Raw genomic sequence first — 7922 nt, 5'->3', positions numbered from 1 at the left:
CAAATATGCAAACCAAATTTTAGCAAGCTCTATGTATTTCTTCATTAATGGGTGCAAAGTATATGATGCAAGAGCTTAAACATGAGCACAACAATTTCCAAGTATCAAATTATCCAAGACATTTTATCAAATACTACATGTAGCATTTCCCGTTTCCAACCATATAACAATTAACGAAGCAGTTTCAACCTTTGCCATGAACATTAAAAGCTAAGAACACATGTGTTGATATGAACCAACGGAGCATGTCTCTCTCCCACACAAGCATTTATTCAAACAAAAACAAAAACAAAAACAAAAACAAACAGACGCTCCAAGTAAAGTACATAAGATGTGACCGAATAAAAATATAGTTTCAAGGGAGGAACCTGATAAATTTGTCGATGAAGAAGGGGATGCCTTGGGCATCCCCAAGCTTAATTCTTGAGTCTTCTTATAATATCCAGGGATGAACCATGGGGGCATCCCCAAGCTTAGACTCTTCACTCTTCTTGATCATAGTATATCATCCTCCTCTCTTGACCCTTAAAAAGTTCCTCCACACCAAACTCAAAACAAACTCATTAGAGGGTTAGTGCATAATCAAAAATTCACATGTTCAGAGGTGACTCAATAATTCTTAACACTTCTGGACATTGCACAAAGCTACTGGAAGGTAATGGAACAAAGAAATCCATCCAACACAGCGAAAGAGGCAATGCGAAATAAAATGCAGAGTCTGTCAAAACAGAACAGTCCGTAAAGACGAATTTTAAAGAGGCACCAGACTTGCTCAGATGAAAATGCTCAAATTGAATGAAAGTTGCGTACATATCTGAGGATCACTCACGTAAATTGTCATAATTTTCTGAGTTACCTACAGAGAACTAGACCCAGATTCGTGACAGCAAGAAATCTATTTCTGCGCAGTAATCCAAATCTAGTATGAACCTTACTATCAAAGACTTTACTTGGCACAACAATGCAACAAAACTAAGATAAGGAGAGGTTCCTACAGTAGTAACAACTTCCAAGACTCAAATATAAAACAAAAGTACTGTAGTGAAATAAACACATGGGTTATCTCCCAAGAAGTGCTTTCTTTATAGCCATTAAGATGGGCTCAGCAGTTTTAATGATGCACTCGCAAGAAATAATAGTTGAAGCAAAAGAGAGCATCAAAAGGAAAATTCAAAACAAATTTAAGTCTAACATGCTTCCTATGCATAGGAATCTTGTAAGTAAACAAGTTCATGAAGAGCAAAGTAACAAGCATAGGAAGATAAAACAAGTGTAGCTTCAAAAATTTCAGCACATAGAGAGGTGTTTTAGTAACATGAAAATTTCTACAACCATATTTTCCTCTCTCATAATAACTTTCAGTAGCAACATGAGCAAACTCAACAATATAACTATCACATAAAGCATTCTTATCATGAGTCTCATGCATAAAATTATTACTCTCCACATAAGCATAATCAATTTTATTAGTTGTAGTGGGAGCAAATTCAACAAAGTAGCTATCATTATTATCCTCATCATCAAATATAGGAGGCATATTGTAATCATAATCAAATTTATCCTCCATAACAGGTGATACGTCCCCGACGTATCCATAATTTCTGTCGTTCCATGCTTGTTTTATGACAATACTTACATGTTTTGCTTGCACTTTATAATGTTTTTATGCGTTTTCCGGAACTAACCTATTAACAAGATGCCACAGTGCCAGTTCCTGTTTTCTGCTGTTTTTGGTTCCAGAAAGGCTGTTCGGGCAATATTCTCGGAATTGGACGAAATCAACGCCAAACCTCCTATTTTTCCCGGAAGCATCCAGAACACCGAAGAAGAGTTAGAGAGGGGCCAGAGGGCCACCACACCCTAAGGTGGCGCGGCCTAGCCTGGGCCCGCACCAGCCTAGGGTGAGGCGCCCCCAGGTGCCCCCCTGCGCCGCCTCTTCGCCTATAAAACCCCTTTCGACCTAAAAACGCAGTACCAATTGACGAAACTCCAGAAAGACTCCAGGGGCGCCGCCGCCATCGCGAAACTCCAATTCGGGGGACAGAACTCTCTGTTCCGGCACCCTGCCGGGACGGGGAAGTGCCCCCGGAAGCCATCTCCATCAACGCCACCGCCTCCATCATGCTCCGTGAGTAGTTCCCCCATGGACTACGGGTTCTAGCTGTAGCTAGTTGGTATCATCTCTCCCATGTACTTCAATACAATGATCTCATGAGCTGCCTTACATGATTGAGATTCATCTGATGTAATCGGTGTTGTGTTTGTCGGGATCCGATGGATTGTTACGTTATGATTGTCTATCTACAAAGTTTATGAAGTTATTGTTGCTGCAATCTTGTTATGCTAAATGCTTGTCACTAGGGCCCGAGTGGCATGATCTTAGATTTGAGCTCTATACTTATTGCTTAGATTGTATCTATGATGACCCACAAGTATAGGGGATCGCAACAGTCTTCGAGGGAAGTAAAACCCAATTTATTGATTCGACACAAGGGGAGACAAAGAATACTTGAAAGCCTTAACAGCGGAGTTGTCAATTCAGCTGCACCTGGAAACGGACTTGCTCGCAAGAGTTTATCGATAGTAATAGTTTTATAGCAGTAGCAGTAGTAAAATAACAGCAGCAGAGTAACAAAGACAGCAGTAGTGATTTTAGTAAACATCAGGATTAAAATACTGTAGGCACGGGGACGGATGACGGGCGTTGCATGGATGAGAGAAACTCATGTAACAATCATAGTAGGGCATTTGCAGATAATAATAAAACGGTATCCAAGTACTAATCAATCAATAGGCATGTGTTCCAATTATAGTCGTACGTGCTCGCAATGAGAAACTTGCACAACATCTTTTGTCCTACCAGCCGGTGGCAGCCGGGCCTCAAGGGAAACTACTGGATATTAAGGTACTCCTTTTAATAGAGTACCGGAGCAAAGCATTAACACTCCGTGAACACATGTGGTCCTCACATCACTACCATCCCCTCCGGTTGTCCCGATTCTTGTCACTTCGGGGCCATTGGTTCCGGACAGCGACATGTGTATACAACTTGCGGGTAAGATCATAAACAACGAATATCTTCATGAATCAATAACATGTTCAGATCTGAGATCATGGCACTCGGGCCCTAGTGACAAGCATTAAGCATAAAAAGTTGCAACAATATCATAAAAGTAACATCTACGGATACTAGGCACTATGCCCTAACAATCTTATGCTATTACATGACCAATCTCATCCAATCCCTACCATCCCCTTCGGCCTACAGCGGGGGAATTACTCACACATGGATGGGGGAAACATGGCTGGTCGATGGGGAGGCGTTGGCGGTGATGATGGCGATGATCTCCTCCACTTCCCCGTCCCGGCGGAGTGCCAGAACGGAGACTTCTGGCTCCCGAGACGGAGTTTCGCGATGTGGCGGCGTTCCGGAGGGTTTCTGGCGACTTCGACTTCTCCCCGTGCGTTTTTAGGTCGAGGCCGATATATAGTCCGAAGGAGGGCGTCGGAGGCCGGCCGAGGGGGCCACACCATAGGGCCGCGCGGGCCCCCCCTAGGCCGCGCCACCTTATGGTGTGGGGCTCTCGGGCCTCCACTTGATTTGTCCTTCTGGCTCCGTCGCATTCCGGGAAAATAGGGTCTTCGTCAAAATCCCGAGGTTTTTCCCGAAAGTTGGATTTCTGCACAAAAACGAGACACTGAACAGTTCTCGCTGAAAACAGCGTTAGTTCGTGTTAGTTGCATCCAAAATACACAAATTAGAGGCAAAACAACAGCAAAAGTGTTCGGGAAAGTAGATACGTTTTGGACGTATCAACTCCCCCCAAGCTTAGCTTATTGCTTGTCCTCAAGCAATTCAGTTAACAACTGAGCGATAAAAGAACTTTCACGAACACATTTGTTCATATGATGTAAATATTCTCATGCTATGGCTAACACTTAGGCAGTTCATAATAAGATACATGCAAATAAGATCATGCAATAGCTATGTCAATCATGGAAAGGTACCAACAATTAATAATAAGCATCATGAACCATGTATATAAGCAGGATTGCAATGTTCATAAAATAGTATGATAGAGTGGTATCTCGCTTGCCCATATTTGATCAGCAAAACATAAATGCTCGTGCACCTCTCGAAGTTCATAGAAAGACTAGAAATAGTGATTGTCAAAGATAAAAGCATCAAAGTTATACCACAATCAATCATATTTTGAGACAAGCATATTACACTAAGAATGACAGTTGTGCTCTCAAGAAAGTGCTCAAAGAAAGGATGGAGACACAACATAAAAGTAAAAGATTGACCCTTCGCAGAGGGAAGCAGGGATTAACATGCGCTAGAGCTTTTCATTTGTAAAGCATGAGTAAAATTATTTTGAGAGGTGTTTGTTGTTGTCAACGAATGGTAATGGGTACACCAACTACCTCGCCAACCGGACTTTCAAGAGCGGCTCCCATGAATTATTTGCATTTTTATGTGGCACTCCTTCCAACCTTTCTTACACAAACCATGGCTAACCGAATCCTCGGGTGCCTGCCAACAATCACATACCATGAAGGAGTGCCTTTTTAGTTTAGTTTTATTATGATGATGACACTCCCCCCAACCTTTGCTTACACAAGCCATGGCTAACCGAGTCCTTCGGGTGCCGTCCAACAATCACAAACCATGGAGGAGTATCTATTTAGGTTAATTAATTCGGGACTGGGAATCCCATTGCCAGCTCTTTTTTGCAAAATTATTGGATAAGCGGATGTGCCACTAGTCCATATGAGAGTCCGTCAAAAGTAAATGACAAGGTTGAAAGCTAAACACCACATACTTCCTCATGAGCTATGAAACATAAACACAAATTAAGAAGCATTTTGAAAGTTTTAAAGGTAGCGCATGAGAATTTACTTGGAATGGTTTGAAATGCCATTCATAGGTATTTATAGTGGACACTCTGGAATAACTTGGTTTTCATGTGTTTGGAAGCACGAGCAGCGTTCCCGCCCAGTACAAGTGAAGGTTAGCAAAAGACTAGGGAGCGACAAATCAAGAGAGCAGTAACTATCATAATCATGCTTGTGGCAAAATAATTTAACTGAGGCATAAAAGTAATACAAGAACTCTGAAGCAATGTAAATCATTGAGGCTTAATTGACTCTTGTTCAGTCATATGCATGCGTGAGCATGTGCCAAGCTAATTCAAACGAATTATTCAGAGGAGGATACCACAATATCATACCTATCTATGAATAAAACAATGCAAGCAAACATCCATGACATGCTACTCATATTAATAAATTGGAGCTAGACATGAAAGATCATGAACTACTAGACTTTCTTAAATGACATATACCTCACATTAACCAACTAAGCATGCTCACATGGATGAGTATATGTACAAAAATGAAAACAAATAGAGTTCATACCAGCCTCTCACCACAATCAGATTGTCGAATATCGTCATCATTGCCTTTTCACTTGTGTAGCTTGGATAATATGAAATGAAAACCACGCTCCAGCCACCGAAGACCATTGAACTCATAAAGAACTTTACAAACCAAAGAAGAACAGCAAATATTTTTGGTGTTTTCGAATTTGAGAACAAGAATCTCTTAATAGAAGAGCTCAAAGTGGGTAAGATATTAAAATTGTCAATTTTGACCATTAGTGTATGTAAGCTCATTTTGATTTCATATTTGATTTGAGTTGAGTTTCTTTGATTCCAAAAGTGTTAATAAGTGCTTAGTAACCATTTCCAACCAATGGGGCAATCCAAAAGGGTCTAGGTTAAAGATTTGCAAAATTGGCCATAGCCACATATGTGATGAAGTGCATTTTTCTTAGTTTCTTATTTTCTTTTCCTTTGCTTCACTTAGGCATGGTTTAGGGTTTATTTAGTATTAGATTGAGTTTGGTAAAGGTTTCAAACCATTAGGGTAAGGTAGAGGTGCTTAGGTCAAGTTTTGGAAAAATGGCTATGTGCCACATATGCCTCTATGCATATGTTTATTTTATATTTGTTTCCCATGGGATTTAGTTGATAAGTACTAGGTTAGGTTTGTTGATGTTCTCAAAGCATCTAAACAAGGTAGAAAAGCCTAGGTAAAAGTTTTACCAAAAATAGCATAGGCACATAGGCCCTTTTCTTATTTAATTTCTTTTTATTTGATTTAACTTGGATGGTGAAAGGAGGAGTGAGGTTTAGGGTTTAAGATCATTTCAACAATACTATAACAAGCAATCATGGCAATAGCACAAGAATTAAGCAAGATCACTATGTATCAAACTTAATTGAATAAAAGTTTTTGTTGGTTCCAAAATTTGGAAATAGGGAAATTCATTTATTGTGTTTTGAAATTTTTGGGATGTTACAGCCGCTATCACCACCACTGGCACAGATGAGATGCACGGCCGAAAACCTAGCAACCTAGCTACCCTAGCTACTGTTATACACACTCAACGCGGCGTCTACCGATCCCACCCACTGATGGCCAAGATGTTGGAGATATGCCCAAGAGGCAATAATAAAATGGTTATTATAATATATCTTTGAGTTTATGATAATGTTTATATACATGCTATAATTGTATTAACTGAAACATTGATACATGTGTGTTATGTGAACAACAAGAAGTCCCTAGTAAGCCTCTTGTATAACTAGCTTGTTGATTATGAGATGATCATAGTTTCATGATCATGAACATTGGATGTTATTAATAACAAGGTTATGTCATTATATAAATGATGTAATGGACACACCCAATTAAGCGTAGCATATGATCACGTCATTAAGTTCTATTTGCTATAAGCTTTCGATACATAGTTACCTAGTCCTTTCAACCATGAGATCATGTAAATCACTTATGCCGGAAGGGTACTTTGATTACATCAAACGCCACTGCGTAAATGGGTGGTTATAAAGATGGAATTAGGTATTCGGAAAGTATAAGTTGAGGCATATGGATCAACAGTGGGATTTGTCCATCCCGATGACAGATACATATACTCTGGGCCCTCTCGGTGGAATGACGTCTAATAGCTTGCAAGCATATGAATGGTTCATAAGAGACCACATACCACGGTACGAGTAAAGAGTACTTGTCATGAGACGAGGTTGAACGAGGTATAGAGATACCGATGATCAAACCTCTGGACAAGTAAAATATCGCGTGACAAAGGGAATCGGTATCGTATGTAAATGGTCTCAGCCGATCACTAAAGTCATCGTTGAATATGTGGGAGCCATTATGGATCTCCGCATCCCGCTATTGGTTATTGGTCTGAGAGAAGTCTCAACCATGTCTACATAGTTCGCGAACCGTAGGGTGACACACTTAAGGTTTGATGTCGTTTAAGTAGATATGGATATATGGAATGGAGTTCGAAGTTTTGTTCGGAGTCTCGGATAGGATCCAGGACATCACGAGGAGTTCCGAATGGTCCGAGAATAAGATTCATATATAGGAAGTCATATTCCAAGTTTGGAAATGATCCGGTGCATTTATGGCAGGTTCTAGAAGGTTCTAGAAAAGTCCGGAAGAAAGGCACTATGGAAGGTGGAGTCCCGCAGGGACTCCACAAGCTTGGCCGGCCAAACCCTAAGGGAGGAGTCCCATGTGGGCTCCACCTGAGGTGGCCGGCCACCCCACCTAAGGAAAAGGTGGGAGTCCCACCTTGGGTAGGACTCCCCTTGAGTAGGTTTCCCACCTTTGGGAAGTTTTGGTGTTGGGGTCTTATTCGAAGAATTGGACTACAACTCTTGGGGCTTCCACCTATATAATGAGGGACAAGGGGAGGGTGGCCGGCCACTCTTGCCTCCAACCTTGGCTGCCCCCCTTGTGGCCGGCGCCCAAGGCACCCCTCTCCCCAAACCCTAGCGCCCCTCCTCCACTACTTCTCCCGCATATGCTTAGCGAAGCTCCACCGA

The sequence above is a fragment of the Lolium rigidum genome, chromosome 1 (genome assembly GCF_022539505.1).
Source record: "Lolium rigidum isolate FL_2022 chromosome 1, APGP_CSIRO_Lrig_0.1, whole genome shotgun sequence".
Lineage (NCBI taxonomy): Eukaryota > Viridiplantae > Streptophyta > Magnoliopsida > Poales > Poaceae > Lolium > Lolium rigidum.
The sequence above is the reverse complement of the archived record's forward strand: the minus strand, read 5'-3'. Positions refer to the sequence as shown.